The 7,266-nt window shown below is 43.9% G+C and overlaps 1 protein-coding gene across 1 annotated transcript in view; it reads left to right on the top strand.

Moving 5' to 3' along the window:
* The first annotated feature begins 4,927 nt into the window (after positions 1-4,927).
* LOC145396176 (protein mono-ADP-ribosyltransferase PARP12-like) overlaps positions 4,928-7,266 on the top strand; it is a 42,613-nt gene continuing 40,274 nt past the window's right edge. The window contains exon 1 of the mRNA XM_080269617.1: positions 4,928-5,080. The gene's annotated coding sequence lies outside the window, so the exon portion shown is untranslated. The remainder of the gene's footprint in view (positions 5,081-7,266) is intronic.

Below are 7,266 nucleotides of genomic sequence, written 5' to 3'. Positions count from 1 at the left end.
CACCCACCAATTTCTTCTGGAGTTATGCCTTGATACATGGCAATAATTTCACACTAATAATTAATCATGTATGGCACAGCCAGACACTGATGGTGTATGATGAAAACAGATGGCAATCCAACATTCTTCACAGGTGGCATCCGGGAGGGAGAAGGTGGATGAAGTACAGCTGCATTTTTGTTAGGTACACCAGCCGAGACCAGTTTAAGTTTTCTAGGCCTCCTAGATGCTAGCTAGAATGGGTTTTAGGCCAGTGTCATCCATAATACTGCCCCTATTGGCTGGAGGATCAAGTGGGAGTAGCCTTGAATCAGCAATGTAAACAGAATGAGATGACAGTAAGCCAGTTTAGCTATGTATATTGTTATTAGCGTACACAGAAGCTATTTCTATGCCATTTGAAAGAAAATATGATTCACCATCAGAATAGTGATAATTGGTTTTTATTATGCCATGAAGGCAAACAAATGTGCATCTTACCATTTCAGTAAAAACACTACTGTAGTAACCGGTGGCAGATGTTGTAGTAGTCGTCCATAGGGAAATATTAATGGGAAATAGTTTTATGAGTAAGTGCCATGATGCCATCATTACCGGTGCCTTATAGTTATCCAGAGAGTTTTTGCAAACTAGGCATTTCACTTTTCTCTCCGTCGTGTTATAATGTTAATTTCGACTTTTCCTAATGTTATAATCTTCACCTACACAAGTAACCTTCACTGTTCTTTCCTTGCCACGACGGGGAGCCTACATGTGGTGGCGCTGTGCACCCTGGAGTGAGCTAAGTAGCTGCGGCGTCCACTTGAGATCCAAGTGGCTGCCTATACTCCATTTCACCAAGTCTGACACCATTAGCGACGTCGTTAACGCCTGTGGTTGATGTATATCCTCAGCACTGGGTGAACCTCTATTCATTACCTTGAGAACCAATTTATAGACAATACAACAAGGTATATCCAGGACTGAGGACTTTTATCAATGTGTTGACAGCACTGGTATGGTCAGTGGCGGATCCAGGGGGGTGGGGGGCGGCCGCCCCCCCATCAGCTATGAATGGCGCCCCTAAGAGCTGATTTTTCTCAAACATCAATGTCAGTAAAAATAGAAAGCTATAATAACTAATAAAATTATTATTATTATTATTATTATATTATTCTTAATTATCATTAGCAAGAAGAGAGTGGAAAGGGAATTTGGATGGAATTTGAGTGTAAGGTGGAGGGATTGTAAGAAAATGTTCTGGAAAGAGGTGAAGAGAATAAGACAGGGTGGCAGTGAAGTTAGTAGGGGAAAGATAAAAATGATAGATTACTAGTGGAGAAGGGAGAAAAAGTGAGCAGATGGAGAGAACACTTTAAGGAATTGTTGAACATAGAGAATGAAAGTAATGCAAGTATAAGTGGCTGGGGAATGGCTGGGAGGAGGGAGGGAGGTGAGAAGACAGGAAGAAATCAGTAGGATAGAAGTTGTGGAAGCAGTGAAGAAAGTCAAACTGGGGAAAGCCCCTGGAATTGCTGGAGTGTGTGGTGAAATTCTGAAGCATGGGGGGGAGAGAGTTGCAGAATGGATGTGGAAGATGTGCAGATTGGCCTGGGAGGAAGGTAGAGTCCCGGAGGATTGGAAGTCAGGTATAATTATTCCCTTGTACAAAGGAAAAGGGGGAAAAGAAGTGTGTGGTAATCAGAGGGGCATTTGTCTTCTAGTGTAATAGGAAAAGTGTAAGGTAGGATACTTATTGACGGAGTTAGAGAAACAACAGAGGAATTAGTTGGAGAAGAACAGGGAGGATTTAGGAAGGGAAGAGGTTGTGTAGATCAGATATTCATTCTTAGATCTTTAGTGGAAAAGTTTCTAGAGAAGGGAAAGAAGTTGTATGTGGCCTTCATGGATTTGGAGAAAGCATATGACAGGATGGTTAGACAAGGATTGTGGAAAGTATTAAGAATATATGAAGTAGATGGGAAGTTGTTGAATGCTGTGAAGAGTATGTACGATGATGCTAAGGCTGCAGTATGTGTGGATGGTGAACTGATTGAATTTTTCTCTTTGAAGGTTGGGTTGAAACAGGGATGTGTCATGTCTCCATGGTTGATCAATCTGTACATGGATGGGGTAATAAAAGAGATACACGGTAGGGCAGTGGATGTTGGAGTTGCCTTAGTGAGAGAGGGTAGCGTTTGGAAACTCCCTGTACTGTTGTTTGCAGATGATGCGTGTTAAGTGAAGACGAAGGGGAGCTGCAAGGCTTATTGGATGAGTTTGGGAGAGTGTGTAAGAAACGGAATCTAAAGGTGACTGTAGGGAAGAGTAAAGTGATGGTCTTTGAGAGAGGTGAAGTCAGTGAATGTACAGTGAGGTTGGATGGTGAGGAAATAGAAAATGTGAGTACGTGTAAGTACTTGGGGAGTGTGATGAGTAAGGATGGTTGTTTGGAGAGTGAAGTGCTTGAAAGGATACAACAAGGAAGAAAGGTTCCTGGTTCCTTGAAAGCAGTGATAAGAAACAGGGAAGTGAGCATGGAAAAAATTACATGACAGTATTGTGATACGAACTCTAATGTATGGAAGTGAAGCTAGGACGTTGTTGGAAGGACACAAGTCAAGAGTGAGAGCAGTGGAAATTAGTTATTTAAGAGGAGCCTGTGGAGTCACATGGAGAGACAGGCTGACAAATGAGGATGTGAAGGAGCATTGTGGTGTGGATGTGGATGTGATAGGAAGCGTTAGGATGAACACACTGTGGTGGTTTGGCCATGTGGAGAGGATGGAGGGTGAGAGACTGAGGAGAGAGTATGTGAGTGAGGTGGAGGGGGGAAGAGGGAGGGGGAGGTCAAGGATGAGATGGAGGGATGGAGTGGAGGGGTATATGGGAGAGGGGGATGTGAGTTGGGAGCAGGGCAATGAATTGGCGGGGGACAGGACGATGTGGAGGCGATTTGTTTGTGGCCACCCCGTACGGAATTAAGGCGTCTGGCAATAGATAGATAGATAGATTAGTATTATAAAGAACAGAATGTGCCAAATGTCTTTTCTTTTTACTAGGAAATTATGTATAGATCTTTACTAGTATGCTAGTATGGCTAATGCTGTACCGTTTGTGAAACCTAAATACCTGTGCCAGATATGCGTTTTTACTAGTAAAATATGTATATATCTTAACTATTCCATAACATATTTCAGTTTTGATCAGCTGGTAAAGAATGGTTTTAATGATCTATATTTCAGTTTTGATCAATGGGTAGAGAATGGTTTGAAGCTATATCAATTTTATTTGGTCAGTTGGTAGAGAATTGTTTCAGTCTATAATACGTTCCAATTTCAGTCAGTCAGTAGAGATCTGTAACTGGTTTCCATCTAACACGAATTATTGGTTACAGGTTTTAAATTTTAACCACCATAAAAGTACCACAACTTGCCCCAAAATGTATTCAAAATGCTTGTGAAATGTCCGCCGCAGATCCCGCAGGGGGGGGGGCTACCGCTCACCCCAGACCCTCTAGCTCAGCGTTTCCCAACCGGGGGGGCGTGCCCCCCTGGGGGGACTTTTGAGATTGCTAGGGGGGGCGTGGGGTAATCAGAGTTCAGCATAGCGCAAGGCCATTCCATTGCATTCAGGGTATTCCCAAAGATATGTATGACTAAGAAACTTTGATAGGAAAACTTCATGATCGTCATTTCAAGCAACCACATGTAGTGTTTCCATCTAGCGTCTTAAGCATCCATATGGAACAGATAAAAGCATCGTTGTTTAGGCGTCAGAGGGGTGGCCCGGGTGGGGGGCATCATGAATGCAGTCCTGACCAAAGGGGGGTGCAGTGTTATAATGGTTGGGAACCCCTGCTCTAGCTTATTGCCACACGCCTTCGGTGCTCGGCGCCCCTTACATTGACAAACAGCCCCCCCGCCCTTTCCTAAATCCTTGATCCACCACTGGGTATGGTGCCAGACTTGGTGAAATAGAGTATATATAGTACACCTCACCATGGGGAGGGGCTCTGGTCCGACCCTGGTGAGGTGCTGTCTACCATTATTGGATGGTGGTTCCGTGCATGGTGAATAGTGTGTTATACCTGTAAATTGGCCCCTACAGAAGCAGTTGTTGGCCTGTGGTCTGTGATCTTGCACAGCCAGACAGACCAGGATTAAGCAACAACTATTCTTTCCCTCCTGTTTAATTTTTCACATAATTTTCATGGTTTTTCTCTGTTGGCACAGTTTTTAATATACTCGTAATTTTTTTTTTGTGTGACCCTGCGTGCTATGAGTTTTACTTATTTTCACTCGTCTTACCTGCATGTAATATTTTTCATTAGTCTTTCCCACCACCAGTCACCATTACCACCACCACCAGTCACCACTACAACCACCACTCTTACCACCATCACCGGCACTTCTTCCACCACCGTCACTCTCACCATCACTATTCACCACCACCACCACCACCAGTATCTCCATTTCCACCACCACTTCCACCACCACTTCCACTTCCACCACCACTGCCACTTCCACCACCACTGCCACTTCCACCACCACTGCCACTTCCACCACCATCGTCACTGCCACCACAACCGCCACTCCCAGTATCATCAGCACCGCGTCTACCGTGAACACTGCCACTTTTACTACTATTGCTACCAGCAGTGGAAGTGAGTGGTACACCACCATTTCCAGTATCACCACCACTGCTGCCGCCACTTATACCACTAACACCACCACTATCGTCACCGCTAACACCGCCACTATCGCCACCATTAACACCGCCACTATCATCAACATTAACACCACCACTGCCACTATCTGTTACCACCACCATCACCACTCCCACCATTACTGCCACCACCAATATCACCACTGCCATCTGGTTATCATTTTCGCTCACAATTTCCACTATTCTTCATTGAAGAACGTCCGAGGCAGTAAGTCTCTGATGGACCTTGGTAAGGGACAAGGCAGCGGATTCTCTAAGGCAGGACGAAAAGGAGGAGGGGGAAGCGGAGGGCAACAGCAACAGTGCAGTGAGTCTCCCCCCTGCTACTATCACAGTACAACCTCATCGCCCAGCACACCAGTGCATGATCAAGGTAACAGCTGCCACATTTTCTAGGACAGAATCGGCAACTATGTTATCAAAGTCAACGCAACAGAACTCGTTTGCCGTCATATGATGAGTGCTTGGGTGGCGGTTGTAATGCATATGCTCCATTAGCCCCTATACTTCCAAACTCAGCTGTTGCAAAAATGTACATCAAAACCTCACCCTGGCAAGAAACACGACCACTCCAGGGCTAGTTTTATTTACTTAGTTTACCTATTTTCAGTACAGGTCTTCCCCGATATAATGATGAGATGCATTTGGGAAAACCCATCGCTGAGCCAGGTTATCGGTAAACGGGGACGTTATAACACAAAGTATAGGGATGCTTTTAGGCGCCTTGGGATCCACCCCCCAACCAAGTCCAGAACCCACCGAAATAAGACCAAGAACAAGTTTTTAGCTCACCTATACCCCCAAATAGCTTTTAACAAAGCTAAACTCGCCCAAAGTAACATCTGAAATAAAAATACCGTAAGGCTGAAATAAAATCAAACTTGGTAAACTATCCAAAAATGACTGACTAAAACTTTAACATTAATCTGAGTCTAAAAACAGTTTTTTAAATCAATCTGAACACAAAATTTAAGTCTTAAATATCGTCAAAATTGGTTCAGAAAAACAAAACCCATCACTACTGGGAACTGGCCATCCTTAGGCGGGGAAGGATGTTAATATTTTTATATCGCTAAGACGGGGGATTGTATAGTGGGGTGTGGCCATGTGGAGAGGATGAGAGCGAGAGACTAACGAGGAGAGTATGGGAGTGAGGGGGAGGGGGGGGGAGGCCGAGGATTAGATGGAAGGATGAAGTGGAGAAGTATATGAGAGGGGTGTGTGTGAGCTGGGAGCAAGGCAGTGAAGTGGCATTGGACAGAGCGACATGGAGGCCATTTGTTTGTGGCCACCCCTTGCGGGATTGAGGTGTCTGGCAATAGATAGTATTTTTGTGTGTGTGTGTGTGTGTGTCCGACTCTGGGCATAGGCTTCACAGCGTGCTCTTAGGGCCCAGTAGTCCTTCATACCATACACCTTTACTTGTCACCACTTTGGCGCTAACACCGTCCGTCCATATTGAATATGTGCTAGGGTTGTCTCATACAGAACTGGTGTATTGGTATCAGCGGGGGTATTTTTACGACATGTCGGCAGATCTTCTGGTAGATTAGTAAAGCCCGATTTTATAGGGGGGTATACCTGTATACACATCCCTTGCTTTTTGTGGGTGTTAGGGAACAGACACAGCTGCGAACAGCAAAAATCAGTTAGTAATGGAAACCATTAAAAAGGCCCTTTGTAGTGCCCCCAAATCACCATATATTAGAATCTGCTTATTAATACTGTGTTTTTAGGTTATTTAGCAAAATTTTGATACAAATGTTTTAAAGTGCCTAATGATGGTATACGTTGCGATAATGTACTAAATTGCCAGTTGCTGAAACCAAAAAAGTCAAAATCATGAAAAATGGGGGACGTATACACTGATTTGTCCTGTCTCTATGTAATATATATTGCATTTTTGTTTACATACTAATATGTTTTGCTTGTATCACCTCCCTTTCCAAACTGCTGCTATTGTCTGTACAGGGACCCCTCTGTGTGTGTGGGCTCCCAGCATGTGGATTCTCAGTATGTGGGGTGGGGGGATAAAAACATTCAGAAACATCATATGCACAGAAAAAGCATGCCAAGTCACGACATGCTTTTCATACTTTGTCACTGACAGTTGAAACCTACCTTGTGGTTGTTTTTTTCCTAAAGATTTTGTTCATAAAACCTCTTTAAATAAGTTTCCTCTCTACAGTATTGTTTTTCCAAGAGGAAGTACATCTGTAGTATAGTAGGGGTCATACAAGGTTTTTAGTTAAGCTGGGATCTATCATGGTGAGTTTTTTATGTATTTATTTTTTATTCCTTTAAATGTCACTGCCTTATGTCTGCTTTACAATAGTACGGCAGGTTGTGCCCTCAGGTAGCACGTCTGTCATCTACCTGAGGCCATAGAGGGTCTTTAGGAGGCAGGTTGGGGTCAGTTTGGAGAGTTGGTTAAAGTAGAATTTTTAAAATCAGATTAAAGGTATCCAAGCACGAGGGAACCACATGCACAGAACATCAGTTTAACACTTTATCCACACACTTCGGAGGGGTCCCTGTTCTTCTCTTTGGGAAAGTGAG

Source organism: Coenobita brevimanus, chromosome 35 (genome assembly GCF_032717465.1).
Source record: "Coenobita brevimanus isolate Jiangsu-jjx chromosome 35, ASM3271746v2, whole genome shotgun sequence".
NCBI lineage: Eukaryota > Metazoa > Arthropoda > Malacostraca > Decapoda > Coenobitidae > Coenobita > Coenobita brevimanus.
The sequence above is the reverse complement of the archived record's forward strand: the minus strand, read 5'-3'. Positions and strand labels throughout refer to the sequence as shown.